Source organism: Trichechus manatus, unplaced genomic scaffold (assembly GCF_000243295.1).
Source record: "Trichechus manatus latirostris isolate Lorelei unplaced genomic scaffold, TriManLat1.0 scaffold00024, whole genome shotgun sequence".
Lineage (NCBI taxonomy): Eukaryota > Metazoa > Chordata > Mammalia > Sirenia > Trichechidae > Trichechus > Trichechus manatus.
In genome coordinates this window covers 12,240,640-12,262,154 of record NW_004443960.1, presented here as the reverse complement: position 1 = coordinate 12,262,154, position 21,515 = coordinate 12,240,640, and the positions used below count along the sequence as shown (strand labels likewise).

Below are 21,515 nucleotides of genomic sequence, written 5' to 3'. Positions count from 1 at the left end.
GAGAACAGGATACAAGGAAAAGATTAGTCCGAAGGACTAATGGACCACAGCTACCAAGGCCTCCACCAGACTGAGTCCAGTACAGCTAGATGGTGCCTTGCTACCACCACTTACTGCTCTGACCAGGATCACAACACAGGGTTCTGGACAGAGCTGGAGAAGGATGTAGAACAAAATTCTAACTCACAAAAAAAAGACCAGATTTACTGACCTGAAAGAGACTGGAGAAACCCTGAGAGTATGGCCCCTGGACAGCCTTTTAGCTCAGTGGTGAAGGCACTTCTCAGGTTCATCATTCAGCCAGGGATGAGACAGCCCCATAAAACAAAATGGGACTAATGAGGCACAGCAGTCCAGGGACAAGGACTAGAAGGCAGAAGGGGACAGGAAAGCTGGTGTTAGGGAACCCAAGGTTGAGTAAGGACAGTGTTGACACGCAGTGAGGATGTTAACCATTGTCATAGGGCAACATGTGTATTAACTGTTTAATGAGAAACTATTTTGTTCTGTAAACCTTCATCTAAAGGGAGAATAGCAGCACAACTAGAAGAACGTAATCGATGTCACTGAACTGTGCATGTAGAAATTTTTGAAATGGCCTATCTTTGGTTATGCATATTTTCACCAAAAAAAAAAAAAACAGGTTGAGAAGGGAGAGGGTTGAGGGTTGACATGTCGTGGGGTTGTTAACCAATGTCATAAAACAATGTGTGTACTGACTGTTTAATGAGAAACTATTTGTTCTGTAAACTTTCACCTAAAATACAATTAAAAAAAAAAAAAATGTCAGCACAGCGTGATGCATCTGGGGACCTGCAAGTAGTTCAGTGGGGCTGAAGTTCAAGGTTGGACAGGGGCAAGGAAGGAGACTGGAAAAGTAGGCAGAACCCAGACTTTGAATGACAGTTGATGCTTACGAAGGACTTGATGTTATGATGCAAGGAAGTTCAGTTGAGGGGAACTTATAATGCATTTAAGAGAAGGAAGTGAATGAATCACATTTACACGTCTACAGAGCTCTAAAGTCAACATACTGGACAAGAAAAGGTTGGCAGTGGGAAGACCAGTTAGGAGGCTACTTCTAGAGACCAGGCAAGAGATGAAGGGCTGGACCATCATGATCACAGTGTGGATGGAGAGAGATGCGGGCAAGCAAGGACCCCAGGGTTCACGCTCCAGTTTCAGCCCTTTGCGCAATCCCATTTAAGAAGAATGACTCTACTCCCCACACCCTCACCCAGCATCCTGCCCAGAACTCTAGCCTCTGAGGCTCTTAGCCATGATGTGCACCATGCCCACCCCCAGATTTGGTCAGATGCTCTGCAAAACCAGCTCTGATGCGTGTTATGTAACACTGTTGTTTCTATCCTGTGAGAACTAAGAGGAAAAAAAGTCTGCCTGACAAGTAATTTTATACGTTAAAAACAATCTGCCAGAGGCTCGGGGGAAAGTGCCTGTAGTTCCTCCACACACGGATACATACACACGTGTGCCTGCAGGCACCCCGGCCTCCAGCCACCTGGGAGCAGAACCCAATTACACCAGAGAGGCAGGAATGCCCTTCCCCTTTATGTTTGTGTTTTCTCTTTTTTTTTTTTTTTTTTTTAAGTTCCCTGCTCCCCTTTTCCTTATAAAACTGCATTAAGGAAAAAGCCTGATTTCTCAACTGCAAAATGAAAATAATCATAGTCCGCAACGTATGAGTGATTAGTGTGAATAAAATGAGATAATGCACATAAAACAAGGCCTTACATGATATTTGGCACCTAGTAGGTACCTTGGTGGCACAAATGGTTAAGTGCTCCACTGCTAACCAAAAAGGTTGGCAGTTCGAACCCATGCAGCGCCTCTGCAGGAGAATGGCCTGGCGATCTTCTTCTGTAAAGATTACAGCCTAGGAAACCCTACTGGGTAGTTCTACTCTGCACGTGCAGTCGTGATGAGTATGAATCAACTCAGTGGCACCCAACAACAACAGGCATTCCTTAAAGGATTTTTTGAGGTGTCTTTTAGTCACTGCCTGCTCTGTTGCTAGGTACTGTGCTAACTGCTTTACATGCAGGATCTCATTTACTACTGATGTGCTGTCCTTGGTGCTGAATCATCTTTGCCTGTTGGAGGCTTTTTTCCTCCAGCTTCTGGGAAGCTGATCATTCCAGCCCACCCATCATCTCCCAGGAATTCTTAAATGAGTGACTTTCAGAAGACATAATTTTAAGTCTTTGAAAATCAACCTTATTGATGTAAGATTTATAAGCAATGGAATGCACTCATTATAAATATACAATTTGATGACTTTTGACAAATTTACATACCAGTGTAACCACCATCATGATATAAAACCATCTTTATCACCCCCCAAAATTTCCCTTGGGTCCCATCTTAATTAATCTCCCCTGGCCCCAGAAAACCAATGATTTACCTTCTGTCACTATACATTTGATTTGTTATTTCTAGACTTCGTATAAATGAAATTATGTGATATGTACTCTTTTATATCTGGCTTCTTTTAGCATGGAGCCCCTGGATGGTGCAAATGTTTAATGCACTGGGCTGCTAACCAAAAGCTTGGAGGTTCGTCTACCCAGAGGATTCTTGGAAGAAAAGTCTGGTGATCTGCTTCTGAAAAATCAGTCATTGAAAACCATATGGAGTACAGTTCTATTCTGATATCCATGAGGTCACCCTGAGTTGGAAGTGACTTGACAACAACTGAGTTTTGGGTCTTTCAGTATGTATATATGTGCGTGTATGTGTATTTTTTTTAAGTTCATCCATATTGTTGTTATCTGTAGCTTACTCATTTTATAATTAAGTAACAGCCCACAATTTGTTTATCCATTCACCTATAGATGGTCTTTTGGGTTGTTTCCAGTTTAGGACTGTTATGAATAAAGATGTTATAAACATTAGTGCACAAGTCTTTGTGTGAACATTCATTTCTCTTAGGTAAATACCTCAGGGTGGAATTGTTGATTCATATGTTAAGGGTAGGTTTAATTTTATTCTAAAAATGCCAAACTCTTTTCATCTGTACCATTTTACACAAGCAATGTATGAAAACTCCATTTGCTCCACATTTTGACCAACACTTGATATTGTTCGTCTTTTTAACCTTAGCCATTTAATGGGTGATTTCTTGTTGTGGTTTTAATTTGTATTTCCCTGATGACTAATGATGTTGAGCATCTTTTCATGTGTTAATGAACCGTTCATAGTTCTCCTTTAAATCTGTTGTTAATAATATTAACAAATCCAAGACCTTTATGGTAGAAGTTATTAAAGCTGGAAGTTACAGAAAGACATAACCTCAGGGTAACATAAGCCAGGATAATGTCCCCTTGACTCTGAATTATGGAGCACTTTGAACTAACAGCTATTGTCAACATGGGTGTGGACACTTTAATATATATACCACAGACTGACAGGCAGCTTAGTACAGTGGGAAAGACCTGTCTTGTTATCTCAAACCAACTCCTTATTAGCTCTGGTTGACCTCACATTAAGTCACTGAACCTCTATAACTCTTATCTCAGTTATCTCCAAAAATAGAATGAATGCAACCTACCTGAAAATGCTGTTGAGGAAGACAGAAGCTGTAAGGTTATCTGTTGCATAGTAGATACTCAATATGTGGGGTAACTCGGTGATTGGCTCTGATTCACATGTCTCGCATCTGCCAGCAGGCTAGCCTGGGCATGTTCTTTTGGCAAGGGCAGAGGGGCAAGAGAGGAAATTGAAATACACAAGGGCTCTTCAGCTCTAGGCTCAGAACTGGCACATCATCACTTCTACCATATTCTATTAAGTCAAAGCAAATCATAAAACCAGACCAAATTTAGGAAGTGGGGAAAAAGACTCTATCTCTTTGGTGACAGAAACTACACAGTCACTTGGAAAACAGGGTGCATACAGGGAGGGGTGCAGAATTGGATCTAGCGTTACAATCTGCTACATAAAACAATCTCCAAGCTCCCTGAAAAGATAAATTTAAATTACTTCCTGCTCTCATATCTAATTCTGAACTGAGACTGAGTATCTACGATCCAGTTTCCCCTCATCCCAGGAAAAAGAACACCCCAGTGACCTGGCTTCTCTAAGATGTGAGTCAGCATCGCTACTCATTAGCAAGTCTAGCAAGGCCAGGAGGTGAAACAGAAGCTGAGAGCTTGGGTCATTTAGAAGCAGGTGCTAGTTGGTGCTCACTCTCCCCCATCCCTCACCTCCCCACCATCAACTCCATTCCTCTGTGTTCCCCTCTAGTCTGCTAAATGAGCTAGATTTAAGGAGCCAAGTGGACTATTTCTCTACTGGGAGGAGGTGAAGACTCTGGCCCCAATGGAGGTATCTTATCACGCTTCCTTTACTGTATCAGAGTCCCCGGGTAGTGCAAATGCTTAAGTGCTCAGCTACTAACTAACTGAAAGGTTGGCAGTTTGAATCCACCCAGAGGCACCTCAGAAGAAAGGCCTGGTGATCTACTTCCGAAAGATCACAGCCATTGAAAACCCTACGGAGCACAGTTCTACTCTAACACATATGGGATCACCATCAGTCGGAGTCAACTCAACAGCAACTGGTGTTTTATTTTATTAGCCATAGGCTAAGCCATCTTGGATGCTGATCCTGAAAACAGTAAAGGTGAATGAGAGCAAGTCGAGAAGACCTGCCTTACTATGGACACATTCTGGGTGGTCTGGTCACTTACAATGACTATTCCTATTTGCCCTCACCCACAGACATAACAGTGGGCCCCTGGCAATCTATTTGTACAACATGACACCACCACCCCCATGTCTGAGTCTTCTTAGTTGAGGGGCCCTTGATCCAAGCTAGGTTAGAACGTTTCATTTAAAATTTGGAATGGAGATATTCACTCTCTTCCGATGGCTGGTCCTTTAGTAGTTTGGGAACTGTGAAGCTGGCAGTTTACTACCCGTTATGAAGACCATGTGTATCAGAGAAGAAGAGAAATAAAAACTTCAGAAAAAGAAAAGTATAAAGCATAGATAAAGAAAGAGAATGATGGTTTCAAAATCCCTGGTTTGGGTAGCATCTTGTAGCAGAACTTTGTTGTTTTTGCTTGACCAGCATTCACTGCTCCTTATTTAGGTACTGTTGTCGTTAGCTGCCCTGAAGTCAACTGTGGCTTATGGAGACCTTATATATAACGCTGAACTAAACGTTGCCCACTCCTGCATTATCCTCACAATCGCCAGTATATTCAAGTCCATCATTGCAGCCACTGTGCCAATCCATCTCACCAAGGGTCTGCCTCGCCCTCACTGGCCCTCTACTTCACCAAACATGGTGTCCTCCTCTAGCGATCAATCCCTCCTGATGATGCGTCCAATGCAAGTGAGGTGGACAATATTGTGTTGTGATCCATTGGGTTTTCAATAGCTAACTTTCAGAAGTAGACTGCCAAGACTTTCTTTCTAGTCTGTCTTAATCTGGAAGCTCTGCTGAAACCTATCCACCATACTTTGAATTTCCTTCAGAGAACACCACCGTTAAGAGATGACCACCCCCCAAATCCCAAAGGTGTGTATGTCACCCAAGCCTAGCCAATAAGAGCATCGCATCCCTTGGCCATAATTATAATTTCAGAGATGAGAACATGATCCAGTTAGGGTCAATCTCATTTAATCCCAGGATTTAAGCAGATGAGACTACAAGAAAAAGCACCCTCACTTCTTCCACTAGATTTGAAGCTGTGTGCACGTGAGGCAGCAATTACTGGCCACCATCTTGCCACCACCATCAGGAGAAAGCCTGCCTGAAAATAGAGCCAATACAGCCAAAGGCAGGGCTGACAGATGGAAACTAAGTCCTGGTGAAATCCCATTGCTTGAGTTCCTGGATCCAGCTGTGACTGAAGGAAACTTTTTAGTTACACAAGCCAATAATAAATTCTCTTTTTGTCTTAGAAAGCGTGAGTTGGGTTTTCTGTTTCTTACAACCAATTTACATTCCTGTCCATAAGACAAATCTGCATGTTGTTACTGTTAGCTGCTGTCAAGTTGGCTCCAACTCATGACAACCTTATACATAACAGAACTAAGTGTTGCCCAGTCTTGCGCCATCTTCATGATCACTATAATGTTTGAGTCCATTGTTGCAGCAATTGTGTTAATCTATCTCACTGAAGGTGTCCCTCCTTTCTACGGACTTTACCAAACATGATGTCCTTTTCTAGTGATTGGTGTCTTCTGATGACGTGTCCAAAGTAGGCGAGACGGAGTCTCGCCATCTTCACTGGTAAAGGGCATTCTGGTTTGTATTTCTTCTAAGATTGATTTGTCTGTTCTTTTGGCAGAACGCAGTATACCCAATAACCTTTGCCAACACCACTATTTGAATGCATGTATTCTTCTTCTGTCTTCCTTTTTCATTGTCCAGCTTTCGCATGCATATCAATGTTCTAGACTTCTAATAAATCTTTCTACCTCTGGAGCCTGAGTAGTTTCTCATACGAATAATCAAGAGTCATAATAATTCAGGACCCTTTATATCACATGAGGATGAAAAGTGTGAGGATGGGACACACTAATATTTACTCTGCACTAGGTACTGAGCTAGCACTTTAATTCATTCTACAGTGAGTTCTAAAGGGCAACAATGCATTCCTAAAACTCACTACACCATGTAAAATCATGAAATAAAAACAGAAGGATTTATGGAAAAATGGGGTCAGCGTTCCAACGCTCAAAAACTTTGTCAGTGACACCTCAAAAAAAAAAAGGAACCTAATAAAAATAGCACAGTTTTACACATGTTAAATGGTTAATACATAAATACTACAGTAAATACGGTACTTAATCTTGAAAAATACCTGGAGTTGGCTTGTGGAAGTGGTATCAGAAGGAATACAGCTTATGAGCTATGTAGTGAAAGTCAGACAAAAAGTTGTAAGGCCAGATGACTAATAACCGAGGTAGCTGGTAGATGTTGATGGTTGCGCGTATGTGTGTTTTCTGTACTCCTGCGTGGCTCGTTCAGCTGAGGGCTGGTTTCTGTGTTCACCTATTATTTCTCGCAGATGAAACTGCACATAAGCAAATGGAAAATTCATGTTATACTCAAATTGTTGCCTAATATTTCAATCTCGCTGGTACAGATTCACGTTTTCAGAACAAGTGTTGCTACAGAACTGACTGTATCGTATGAGCCTAACTTTGTATTATTTTTCCCATTTTAAAAATGAAGAAAGGAGCCCTGTTGGCCCTGTGGTTAAGTACTCAGCTGCTAACTGGAAGGTCAGCAGTTTGAACCCACCAGCCACTCTGCAGAGGAAAAGACTTGGCGATCTGCTTCCATGAAGATTATAACCTAGGAAACCCTATGGGGCAGTTCTATTCTGACCTCTAGGGTTGCCATGAGTCAGAATTGACAACAACGGGCTTAAAAATGAAGAAATTGAGGCTCAGAGAGCCAATGAGTGGCAGAGCTAAGATTCAAACCCAAATCTGCCAGACTCTAAAACCGCATGCTTTCCACCCAAGTTCCTTGTGATGTCTGCATACATTGCCTTACCCTTGGCCATCTCCTTGTCAAGTCTGACCTGAAATCAACCACTTGGCACAGTAAATAATCACTGCACCAGTGCACTCACTCGACCTCAGGTATTCCTACTGTAAAATGGGGTAATTTCTATTTGTTGCCCACCCACTTCATGGAGAAGGTGCACTTGCCGGATACACTATTGACAAGGCAATAAACAGAGCTCATACGGCTCAGAAAGCAAGAATAAACTGGGGGATCCTCATCCAACCCTCTCCATTTGGCAGAAAAGTCAACTGAGGGTCAGAGAGAGCAAGGGACTCACCAAGGTCACACAGAAAGGCAGTGGCAGAAGAGGGTTACAAGTCTGGGACTGTGGACCCCTAGCAAAGTCCTTTCCCAACAGGCCAGGAGTGAAATCCATTGTCACCATGGTGCCTAGAAGGACACAGCTTAGCCACTGTTTACTCAAACTAGCCTCTCTCCATCAGTACAACAGAGCTGACAGGAATAGCCAGGAAGGGTGAGCTGAGACTTCCAAGCCTGCCAGTTCTGTAAAGTCACTTGTCTACCCATAAACCCATGGCTCACTGTCACTGACACTGAGTCATAGCCCTGTGCTAGGGACCAGGCTAATCAATCACTCAATCACTATTTACTGAGAACTCCGCTCTCTCCCTTTTTTCCACGAGGATGCCTTTTGGGATCCCACCTCCCACTCCATTGTATTCCTCTCCTATAAATGTTTTTATAGAGTCTGCCTACCCAGCAAACTGCATTTGTTAAGGAAGAATTAATTCTTTCCCACTATATTTTACTCATCAAAGCTTTAAAGAGCTGCCAGTCAGTGCCTCTGGTCCTCAGGAGATAAGTATACTGCACTACACTATGTGGCTGTAATTCTAGCCGAGAGCAGAAAAACGTGACGTTTCAGCTCGCCCATGTGACCTGGAGCTCAAGATGGGTTCCCTCAGAAGCTAGCTCTGAAGTAAAGTTGGAGGGCAAATAGTTTATTTGGAAGGTGACCTCAGAAAAAACGGAGTGGGGAAGCGAGACAGAGAAGGGAAGTGAGGCAATCCAGTGTCAGTGGGCAGCTTGCTGCAGTGGGCAGGTGGGGCTAAATCCTGCCGGGGACTTCTGGGAGGTGCTACAAATCATGCTTCAGAGTTCCCAGCCAAGGGATGAGAGAGCTGGGAAGCCATCACTGGCTGAGGGCTACTCCCAAAGGCATCCACACTCCAGCACTTCAAGCCTACCTGGTATGCAGGAGAACGTGCCAGAGAAAGCCCTTGGACAGCGAGAGTGGGAGGGGCTTGTAGAAGGATGCCATCAGTGTATATGGGAATGGAAGTGCCAAGGGGATGTGGACACCTGCTCACAGGTAAATACTCAGGTTTTTTAACATTCAAAATATAAAAAATAGTACAGGTCATCCCCGACTAATGACGTATTCAAGTTACGGTGAATCGCACTTATTACCGTCGTTTTTTTTTTTTTTTTTTTTTTTTTTTTGATACATCTTATCATTGGTAATATGTACTACATACAATGCTGTACTCTGTAATTTGCTGATGTTATCATTCTCAGATTTTCACTCGCAGATGTTCAAAGATCAGATTTATAAGGATACTGATAATAAAAGGCAATAATAATGAAAACTAAAAAAAAAAAGAAGTATTTGACTTACATCAGAACCAGCTTATGATGGAGTTGCCAGAACAGAACCCCCTTGTAACTTGGGAACTACCTGTAATAATTTTTCCATACCAGTTACTATAAGTAGATTCTGACTTCTGGCAACCCCATGTGTGTCAGAGTAGAACTGTGTCCATAGGGTTTTCTATGGTAGACTTTTCAGAAGTAGATCGCCAGGCTTGTCTTCCAAGGTGCTCGAACCTCCAACCTTTCAGTTAGCAGCCAAGTACATTAACCGTTTGCATCCCCCAGGGACTAGAGAATAGATGGCAATATCTAAGCACTCACTGCGTGCCGGGCACTATGCTGAACACTTGATGTATTATCTCACTTAGTCCTCACAGCAATGTCATGAGGTACATCCTGTAATTATCCTCATTTCATAGATGAGGAAACTGACTCTCAGAGAGCTTAAATAAATTGCCAAGGGTCAAGGAACTAGGAAGAAGCAGAACTCAGGTTTGAACCCACATGCATCCAACTTCAATACCACTGTCCTTCTACTACCTCATACTGGCAGAAATCACAAAAGTATGAAGACAGAGGCGGATCTAATTAATTCTGGAGGGTGAGAGGTCCGAAAGAGACCAGCAATGTTCTATCTGGGGAAGGTCTATATAGGAAGGAAAAGCTCTCTTTCTGTTGAGGTTGCTGAGCTGAAGGGTATAAGGTGCTGAGGAACATAAGCTGCTTACAGACTGTCTCTGCCCCCAAGTAGGGAAGGCCTCCCTGACAGTGAAGCCACACAGAGGTAAGAAGAGCCTACAGATAGAAGTAGATTCTTTTAAATAAACTTTGTTGGGTATAATTTACATATAATAAAATGCACCTATGTTAAATGTACAATTTAATAAATTTTGACAAATATACAGTCATGTAACCACCATGACAATCAATAGATAAAACATTTTCACCATTTTAGAAAGGTCCCTCACATCTATTTGTAGTCAGTTACCTCACCCCAGCCCCAGGCAACCACTAGTCTAATTTATGTCATGATAGTTTAGCCTTTTCTAGAATCTCACACAGTAAAACCTACAAAAGCTGGAAACCGTGTAAGGCGGAAACCTGTCAGAGAAGGAAAACTCAAATATTTTCTACTAAAACGAGCAACAGAAAAGGGGTAAGACTGCACCCTGTCAAAGACGGAAAATTCGTGTGACCCGGAAAAACAAGGCAGTCCCATCAAGTTCCAGCTCTCACAGGTTTCACTGTATAAATGGAATCATACAATACATACTCTTTAGTGTATGATTTCTTTCATTCAATATAATGTTCTTGAGATTCAACCGCGATTCTGCACATATCAATATTCATTCCTTGTGATTGCTGGGAATTATGCCACTGTTTGCATGTACCAGTTTGTTCATTCATTCTTCTGCTGATGGACATGTGGGGTGTTTCCACCTTTGGGCTATTATGAATAAACTTTCTATGAATACTAGTGTGTATTTCTTTGTGCAGACATAAGTCTTCAACTCTCCTGGGTAAATACATAGGAGTGGAATTGCTGGGCTACACAGTAAGTGTATGTTTAACTGTATAAGAAACAAAAAGCAGGCTTGCAACATCTTTTGAGCACCCATATCTAACTGGGTTCCTGAACTTTTATTACATGACCAAATAAATACCAATAATTGCTTAAGCAACTTTGAGATGGGTTTTATAGCTGTTGATAACCAAAAGAATACTGATGGCTTCCATCTTAGAAATCATGGAGATCACTAAATGTTTTACTATCCAATAGATAAATTATGACCCAAAAGACTCAGGAACAGTAGCTGCAGGTGGTGGGGAGGGAATTCTTCAGATCTCTTCCAGAGCATGAAACTCAAGATAGCTATGAATCTTAAAGGCAAAGCCAATTACTTTCAACCCTAAACCCTAAGGCTTTGACTCTGAACACAGGAGGGAGATCAGTTTCTTCTTTCCTTGGCCAAAGTCTCTGAGTCTCAGTTTCCTGTCCTATAAAATGGAGATAATACTAATTATCATAGCTAATTGGAAGTTCTCCACTGTGCCAAGTACTTTATATTGCAAAGTCTCTGGCTGGTGCAAATGGCTAACATGCTCAACTGCTAATCAAAATGTTGGCTGTTCAAGTTCACTCAGAGATACCTCAGAAGAAAGGCCTGGAAGTCTATGTCCAAAAAATTAGCCACTGAAACCCTATGGAACATGGTTCTACTCTGACACTCATGGGGTCACCATGACTCAGAATCGACTCGATAGCAACTGAACTGATTAGGTAATACTCAAAAGAACCCTACAAAAAGACTCACATTATTACTTATATTTACAGATACAATAGTTAAGATTGTGTGTCAACATAGACAAAGCAATAGAGGAACTTCAGAAGGTTCTACAAGAGCATAATGACAAATTTAACAGGCTGCAAGAATACATACAGACAGCAATCAGAAATCCAGAAGATTAACAATAAAATTTCAGAATTAGACAACTCAATAGAAAGTCATAGGAGCAGAATCGAGGCAATGGAAGTCACAATTGGTGAGATTGAAGATAAAGCACTTGATACCAACTTATTTGAGGAAAAAGCAGATAAAAGAATTTTAAAAAAAGAAGAAACTCGAAGACTTATGTGGGACTCTATCATGAGGAATAACCTACAAAGTAGATTGGAGTACCAGAATAGGGGGGAATAACAGAAAATACAGAGAGAACTGTTGAAGATTTGTTGGCAGAAAACTTCCCTGATATCGTGAAAGATGAGAAGACATCTATCAGAGAAGCTCATCGAATTTCACACAAGGTAGATCCCAAAAGAAAGTCACCAAGACACATTATAATCAAACTTGCCAAAACCAAAGAGAAAGAGAGAATTATAAGAGTAGCTAGGGATAAACAAAAAGTCACTTACAAAGGAGAGTCAATAAGACTAAGCTCAGACTACTCAGCAGAAACCATGCAGGAAAGAAAGAAATGAGATGACGTATATAAAGCCTTAATGGAAAAAAATTGCCAGCCAAGAATTATATATCCAGCAAAACTGTCTCTCAAATATGATGGCAAAATTAGCACATTTCCAGACAAACAGAAGTTTAGGGACTTTATAAAAAACAAAATTACAAGAAATACTAAAGGGAGTCCTCCAGTTAGAAAATCAGTAACATCCGACAACAACTCAAAACTAGAACATAGAACAGAACGATCAGATATCAACCCATACAGGGAAGTCACAAAAATAATTCAAAGCTAAAACACTGAAAATAGGGAAACAGAGACATCAATATGTAAAAGAAGACAACATGAAAACAAAAAAGAGGGACTAAATAATGTAGTCATAGATCTTTCATATGGAGAGGAATTCAAGGCAATATAAAGAAATAAGACATTGGTTTAAACTTAGAAAAACAGAGGTAAATATTAAGGTATCCACAAAGGACACTAACAATCCTACACATCAAAATAAAAAACAAGAAAAACATAAAGACTCAGCAAATATAAAATCAACAACAATGAAAAAGATGAAAAGAAAATACATAAAGAAAAACGACTCAGCACAGAAAATCAAGGGGGAACAAAGAAACTGTGAACAACACACAAAAAAAGACATCAAAATGACAGCACTAAACTCATACCTATCAATAATTACGCTGCATGTTAAGTGGACTAAATGCACCAATAAAGAGACGGAGAGTGGCAGAATGAATAAAAAACGCCATCTGTCTATATGCTGCCTACAAGAGACACACCTTAGACTTAAAGACACAAACAAACTAAAACTCAAAGGATGGAAAAAAATACATCTAGCAAACAACACTCAAAAAAGAGCAGGAGTGGCAATACTAATCTCTGACAAAATACACTTTAAAGTAAAATCCATCACAAAGCATAAGGAAGGACACTATATAATGATCAAAGGCTCAATACACCAGGAGGACATAACTACAATAACTATTTATGCACCCAAGGCCAAGGCTCCAAAATTCATAAAAAAAAAAAAACTCTAACAGTATTGAAAAGAGAAACAGACAGCTCCACAATAATAGTAGGGGACTTCAACACACCACTTTTGGTGAAGGACAGAACATCTAGAAAGAAGCTCAATAAAGACATGGAATACTTAAATGCCACAATTAGCCAACCTGATCTCATAGACATATACAGAACACTCCACCCAACAGCAGCCAAGTATACTTTCTTTTCCAAAGCACATGGAACATTCTCCAGAAAAGACCACATATTAGGCCACAAAGCAAGCCTTAACAGAATCCAAAGCATCGAAATATTACAAAGCATCTTTTCTGACCATAAAGCCATAAAAGTAGAAATCAATAACAGAAAAAGGAAAAAAAATCAAACACATGGAAACTGAACAACACCTTCCTCAAAAACTACTGGGTTATAGAAGAAATTAAGGACTGAATAAAGAAATTCACAGAATCAAATCAGAATGAAAACACATCCTACCAGAACCTTTGGGACACAGCAAAAGCAGTGCTCAGAGGTCAATTTATAGCAACAAATGACTCAAAAAAGCCAAACTCTTTGCCGTCGAGTCAATATCGACTCATAGCGACCCTACAGGACAGAGCAGAACTGCCCCATAGGGTTTCCAAGGAGTAGCTGGTGGATTCAAACTGCCAACCTTTTGGTTAGCAGCCAAGCTCATAACCACTGCGCCACCAGGGCTCCAACGGTAGACTAGGGCAGTGTTTTTCTAACTTGAGTATGCATCAGAATCATAGGAAGGGCTTGTTAGAACAAATTGCTGGTTCGCACGTGCAGAATTTCTGATTCAGTAGGTCTGGAGTGTGTCCTGAAAATCTGCATTTGTAACAAGTTATTGGGTAATGTTGATGCTGCTGGCCTGGGGAGTAAATTTGGAGAACCACTGGTCCAGGAAGACAGAGAAAAAGAATGATTAGTTTTTTCTTCAAATCTTCTAAAAACAAAATTATAGAAAGGGAGGACAGACTGTCCGTTGCTAGAGGTTAAGGAGGGTAAGAAGCCTGGAGGCAAGTGGATAAGGCTAAAAGGGCAAAAGGAGGGATCCTTGTGGTGATGGAAATGTTATGCATCTTGGCTGTATCAACGTCAATATGTTGGTTGTAACATTCTACTATAATTTTCCAAGTTGTTACCATTAACAAAAATTGGGCAAGGTATACACAGGATAACTCTGTATTATTTCCTACAACTGCATGTGAATCTACAATTGTCTGACAATAAACACTGAATTTAAAAAATTTTAAATAAATTTGCAAGCTTCTTCTCTTAGGTAGGACATTCTATAGGACAACCAATCCAGCATTTTCAACAAGTCAGTGTCATGAAAGAAGAAAAAAGTGGGGTATGGAAGCTGTTCTAGATTCAAAGAAACTTAAGAGATGTAAACCCCAAATTCAATGCACAGATTTTATTTGATCCTTGTTCAAACAAACCAACTGTAACGGACATTTTGGGGACAAGTAGAAATACTTGAATATAAACTTGGTATTAGAGGATATTAAGGGATTGTTGGTAATTTCATGAAGTGTAACAGTGGTCACGTAAAAGGAAGTCCTTACCTTTTTTTAGATGGAAACTGAAGGATTTGGGGGTGAATGTCATGGTGCAATTACTGTATTCAGAAAAATAGATTAAGTGAATACTGCAAAATGTTAATAGTTCTTAAATCTATGTACTGCATATTTGGAATTTCATTATACTATTCTCTCAACATCTGTGTATATTTGAAATTTCTCAAAATAAAACTTCTCTTGAAAAAAACTTGTCTAATGAATAGAAAAATCACAATCCACTGTGTTAAGTGTTATAATACATTACATATAGAATATTCTATAAAGTCAGAGAAGGGTGACATCATGTCTGCCTAGAGGTCCAGAGAAAATCCCAAGAAGAAATGACGTGATGATTTGAAAGAATCCTCTTAAAATGCTGATATCAATCCCAAGGTAACTGTGAACATACCTCAGACAAGGTAATAAAGGACCAACAAACTGCCTGGCACACAGTAGGTACTCAATAAAAGCTCTTCCAGACTAGGTCACATAGCCTTCCGCCCAGATATTCCTGCTTCAAGCTCTGCCCCTTTCCTTTGCAGGGATGCTCACCACGTTTGCATTTAACAGACATACCTGGCAATGAGATCCCAGATCCACAGTTGCTACTTCCAGGCGGAGATCACATCCTACAGACAGATATCAACCTGGCATGGAGAAGCATTATGTGAGAAGTGGACTCAGCCTACGCAGGAATTCTGGTAGTTTACTGTGTAGAAGACATTGTCCGAGGTACTATATATGCATGCTCTGCAAAGATGGGTACTATGAACCCCTAGTTTATAGTCAGGGAGCCCTGGTGGTGCAATAGTTAGCACTCAGCTGCTATCCGAATGACTGGGGGTTCGAACCCACCCAGCCACTCAGCAGGAAAAAGACCTGGTGATGTGCTTCTGCAAAGAATACAGCCTAGAAAACCCTATGGGGCAGTTTTCTGTCACACGGGGTCACTGTGAGTCAAAAACCAATTTGAGGGCACCTAACAACAACAGTTTATAGTAAAGAAGTCCTTTGGTGGTGCAAATGGTTAACGCATTCAGCTGTTAACTGGAAGGTTGGTTCGAACCTACCTAGAAGCGTCTTGGAAGAAAAGTCCTGGTGATCTGCTTCCATTAAGGTTATAAAACCCCATGGAGCAGTTCTAACTCTGTAACACATGGGGTCACCATGATTCGGAACTAACTTGACAGCAACGAACAACAACAGAATATAATTAAGGCGTCCCTGGGTGGTGCAACGGTTAACACACCTAGCTGTTAACGAACAGGTTGGAAGTTTGAGAGTATTCAGAGGTGCCTCAGAAGAAAAGCCTGGTGATCCACCTCTGAAAAATCAGCCATGGAAAACCCTATGGAGCACAGTTCTACTCTGACACACACAGCACTGCCATGAGTCAGAACTGACTTGACAAGAATGGACTGGACTGCCTTTATAGGTGAAGACCTGAGAGTCCTCACCTGTGGTCTAACAGCCATGAGTAGTAAAGATGAGATTTGAACAGGGATCTGTCCCATTTCGATCTTCTATTTCCATCACACTACTCTCTGAGAAACTCCTGCCTTGCCTGCCCAATCCCAGCACTGGTGGGAGCAGGGAATCTAAACCCTTCCATATTTTTTCTGTAGGACTGGCTACTCTGCAGGGTCAAGTGGCCAGGGGTGCCAAAATGGGCATCACATCTGAACCAGCCAAAATCTGCCTCCGTACCCACCTCAGGGGACTGTCCAGTACCTTGGTTGCGGCTGTCAACGGTAAACAGGTGAACGCTAGGCTTCAGGGGCTAAAAATGAGCAGCTTCTCTCCACAAAGTAAATGCTCCGGGCTTGGCTTCTTCCTGCAGCTGCTGGTAAGAGGCTGTGCAATGCTTCCTTGATCCCAGAAAGAGATGAGCTCAGGAATCAGCAGACCTGGGCTCAATTTCCGTGTGTGCTAGAGCTAGCTGCTCTCTTTCCATCTTTAAAATGGAGATAACGATACCACTGAGTGTTTGTGAGAATTAACAGATAAGACAAGCGGAGAGCTTTTAGCCCTATTACTCTATTCCATTAGTCCCTTCTTTTCTTCGGCCCGTCCTTTCCCTGCATTTTCGGTGGCAAATGCTATTTCCTAGTACGGAAGGGAGGGAGCCTCATCCTCTTCCATCTTCATGCTCATCTCCCCCCACATTTCCACTTCCGCCAACAGTAAAACACAATGGTCAGTTACTTGAGCTCACACCCTCCCCTCCCACATCCCAGCTCCCGGCCCTCTCATCCTCCATGGAAAGAGAAGTTACTAATCTGATGGTTAGAACTAGATACGCTGGCTGAGCCACGTCTTACTTAACCCGTTGCTGTCAAGTTGATTCCGACTCGTAGCGACCCTATAGGACAGAGTAGAACTGCCCCATGGGGTTTCCAAGGCTGTAATCTTTAAGGAAGCAGACTGCCACATCTTTCTTCTGCAGAGCAGCTGGTGGGTTCAAACCACCGACCTTTCAGTTAGCAGTCAAGTATTTTAACCACTGTGCCATCACTTCAGAAAATCAAAGGTGCCCATGAATCTGGGTCCCACACCTCCCCAACCCCCATGCAGGTACATACACACATTCCTACTGTTTGCCTCAAAATGTACTCGGAAATGTCAATACTACGGAAGGCTCAAAATTGTCCTTCTTGGGGCTGTGTTTTCAAATGTCCCTGAAGTGTCTGAAAAGTACCACAACAACCAACATCAAAAAACCCATTGCCGTTGAGTCGATTCTAACTCACAGAGACCCTATAGGACAGAGGAGAACTATCCCATAGTGTTCCCAAGGCTGTAATCTTTACGGAGGCAGACAACCATCTCTCTTCCCTGCGGATCGGCTGATGGGTTCCAATCGCCGACATATTAGTTAGCAGCCAAGTGCTTAACCACTGCGCCACCAGGGCTCCTTTACCACGACAACATGCCCCGATTTTCCACAACGGTCTTGATTTCACATCACTTCATTCTTTTCCACAAAGTTAATTCCTTTAACCTATGACTTTAATGCTTTTGTGAGGTTTTACATATAAAGATAGCCCTAGCTCGGAAGAGTAAATAAATAAAATAAAAAGTGCCCCGAGCTTAGGTTTGGTTACTAGCCTTGTAGGATTTTGTTGCTGTTGTTAGTTGCCATCCAGTCGGATGCCATTTAGAAAGAGACTCTGGGTCCCAGTCTTTCTCCCCTCCACATATCCCTGTAATTGTTATTAGGTTTCGTTTAGTCGATTTCGACTCATAGTGACTCCACGGGACAGAGTAACTGCCCCACAGGGTTTTCTAGGCTGTAATCTTTATGGGAAGAAGCCCTCGTGGCACAATGGTTAAGTATATGGCTACTAACCAAAAGGTTGGCAGTTCAAACCCACCAGTGGCTCCACAGGAGAAAAGATCTGGCGATCTGCTTCCAACTCACGGCAACTTTTCATGTACAACGGAACAGTCTAGTGCCATCTTCATGCTCACTGGTAAAAAGGTTTTCATTGTCTGATTTTCTAAAGAAGATCACCAGGCCTTTCTTCCTAGTCTGTCTTAGTCTGAAAGTTCTGCTGAAACCTATCCACCATGGGTGACCCTGCTGGTATTCGAAATAGTGGGGGCATAGCTTCCAGCATCACAGCAACACACAAGCCACCACAGTAGGACAAATTGACAGACGAGTGGTGGTTGTAGGATTTACCTAACTTAAGTGATAAAAGCGCTATCAACCCTGGGAGACTCATTAACTGAACCTTCAGTACAGAGACACAGATATTCTCTGCCCTCACTACCACCCATTACACAACCAAGCACAATGACTTATGCTTGTGAACTGAGTTTACTACCACCTCTCCTCTCCTACACAGATAAGTCGCCAAAGATTTCTACAGCTCTAGGAATCTGTGGCACAGTGGTTAAACACTCGGCAGCTAACCAAAAGGTCAGTGGTTCAAACCTACCAGTTGCTCCATAGAAGAAAGATGTGGCCATCTGCTTCCAAAAGATTACAGCCTTAGAAACCCTATGGGGCAGTTCTACTCTGTCCTATCGAGTTGCTATGCATCGGAATCAACTCCACGGTACATAATAACAACAGGAATCTGCAAAGAAGCCCGGGTGGCGTAACAATTAAAGCACTCAGCTGGTAACACTAAGGTTTGCAGTTAGAACCTACCAAGCAGTTCCAAGGGAGAAAGCCCTGGTGATCTGCTCCTGCAAAGATTGTTGTTGTTATTGTTATGTGTTGTCAAGTCAATTCCAATTCATAAGGACCTTATAGGACAGAGTAGAACTGCCCCACAGGGTTTCCTAGGCTGTAATGTTTACGGAAGCAGATTGCCTGGTCTTTTCTCCTGCAGAGCCTCTGATTGGTTCAAACCTTTCGGTTAGCAGCCATACGCTTAACCATTGGGCCACCAGGGCTCCTTCTCGTAAAGACTACAGCCTAGAAAACGCTGTGGGGCAGTTCTACTCTGTGCCATGGAGTCGCTATGAGTCGAAACTGACTGAACGACACCTAACAACAACAATTACAGGAATATGTGGAGTGGAGAAAAACCAGGAATGAGAGTTTCTTTCCAGATGAAAGCACCAGGAGTGTGGAAGCCACCAGAGGCTGAGACGCAAGAGAAATTAATTTGTCTTTGTGAGACTGGCACCAGACTTCAAAGGTGTTGATGAATCAGCTGCTCCAGGCATCCCGGAATCTGGGCATCTATGCCGAGAGCAGAGGCCTCTCCAGCTACAAACTACCCAGGCACCCTGCCTGCTGCCTTCTGGGCAATTTAGCCTGGCAGTAACCTCACAGCCGCCAGTGGAATCAACTCCAGATGCTCAGAAGATCTCATTGAAAAGCAAAGGAGAAAACATTCAGTTTGTTCTCCATTTCCCGTGGTACTGGGGAGCACAGAGCAAAGAGTATTATTGGCTTTGGAGATGCAGACCTGAATTCAAAGCCAGGCTCTACTACTTATCAGCTGGGCAAATTGTTTAACCTCTTTGAACCTTGATCTTCTCATCTGTGAAATGGCAACACTGCCTTTCAAGGCTGTCGTGAGAATTAAGAGAGAATGAGTATAAAGTAGGGTGCAGCAAACTTTTTCCATAAAGCACCAGATGGCATTTGTCTTAGGCTTTGCCGGGCCATACAGTCTTTGTCCCAACAACTTAACTCTTCTGTTGTAGCACAAAAACAGCCATCCCTGTAAACCTATTGCTGTCGATTTGATTCTGACTCATAGCAACCCTACAGGACAGAGCAGAACTGCCCCATAGGGTTTCCAAGGCTATAATCACTACAGAAGCAGACTGCCACATCTTTCTCCTGCAAAGTGGCTAGTGGGTTTGAACTGCCGACCTTCTGCTTAGCACTGCGCCACCAGAGCTCAAAACAGCCATAGACAATACATAAATGATTGGGCATGGCTGTGTTCCAATAAAACTTTATTTATAAAAACAGGCAGTAGGCCAGATTTGGCCCCTGACTATAAAGCATGAAGCCTAGTGTCTGCACATAGAAGATAAGCAAAAAACAGTAGCTTTGGTGACGCCGAAGGCGATGCTGACAAATGGCAGGGATCAACCAATCAGAGCATGTCTGTGTGTCCAATGCTGTACTAGACACTGAAGGGAGACAACAGTCACGTCGGCAAGATCCCTGCCTTTGAGACACTTCCAATGCACCAAAGAAGTAAATAATGGGGGAACAGGAGTATGGCAGTGAAGGGCCCCGGTGATGTAATGGTTAAGCACTCAGCTGCTAACCTAAAGGTTGGCAGTGTGAACCCACCCAGCAGTTCCACAGGAGAAAGACCTGGCAACCTGCTTCCATAAACATTACAGTCAAGAAAACCCTACAGAGTTCTACTCTGTCACATGGGCTCACTTTGAGTCAGAATCAACTTGAGGGCACCCAACAACAACAATGGGAAAATATCACAGGGATGTCTTTGAAGTCTTGTGAGTTCATAATATTTTAAATGAAAGAGCAAAGCTCTACTGGGAGGCCTGTTTCACCATGGTGTGTGTGTGTGTCTGTCTGTCTGTCAACAGTCTTAACCCTGAATTCCACCTTGGTTCAAAATCCACCCCAGCCCTCCGTGGTGACCTACAGCATCGCATCTCAGACTGGTTGCAAGGCAGTAACTCAAGATGAGATTCTCTCTGAAAATGCCCACGTGGGTATTCATGCTGTCTCTCTGGAGTCAGGAGGGATAACCAGGGATTCGATTTTTAAGGACCTCCTGTTGAAGCTATTGCCAATAGAAGGAAATAATCGCAAATGAAACAGAGTGAATTGAATTAATTAAGGACATTATCACTTGCTCTGTTTAATTACCTCCTAGCAGCCATTCCCAGACTGCTGTCAGAAAATGTTAACAACTGTGCCGAGAAAGAGGGGCGGGAAAAAAGGGTCAAATGATTTCAGGAAATGCCCCTTCTTTGAGATTCATAGCTCATATGAAGATACTGAAGACTCTATTGAGTCCTATAGCAAGAGTCTTATTTAAATTTGTCACCTGGGAAGAAGGCTCTGGAGTCAGACAGACCAGGAACCAGTTGTTGTCTAGTCAACTCCGACTCATGGCGACCCCACGTGTGTCAGAGTAGAACTGTGCTCCATGGGGTTTTCAATGGTCGTAGATCACCAGGCCTTTCTTCTGAGGTGCCTCTGGGCAGACTCAAACCTTCAACTTTTTGGTTAGCAGCCAAACCCGTTAACTATTTTCACCACCCAGGGATTCAGGCAAACCTGTTTTTCGTTGTTGTTTTTTAACTATTTTCTTTTACTTTTTTTTTTTTTTT

The 21,515-nt window shown here is 42.3% G+C and overlaps 1 protein-coding gene and 1 long non-coding RNA gene across 3 annotated transcripts in view; both read right to left on the bottom strand.

The window, feature by feature from the left end:
- SHISA9 (shisa family member 9) overlaps nucleotides 1–21,515 on the bottom strand; it is a 320,165-nt gene that overhangs the window by 193,765 nt on the left and 104,885 nt on the right. The window lies entirely within an intron of this gene.
- Nucleotides 3,569–14,785, bottom strand: LOC111820010 (uncharacterized). The gene is made up of 3 exons (XR_002823571.1): nucleotides 14,733–14,785; nucleotides 6,836–7,048; nucleotides 3,569–3,703 (listed from the first exon to the last, which is right to left on the bottom strand). It is a non-coding gene; the product is annotated as an uncharacterized LOC111820010 (long non-coding RNA).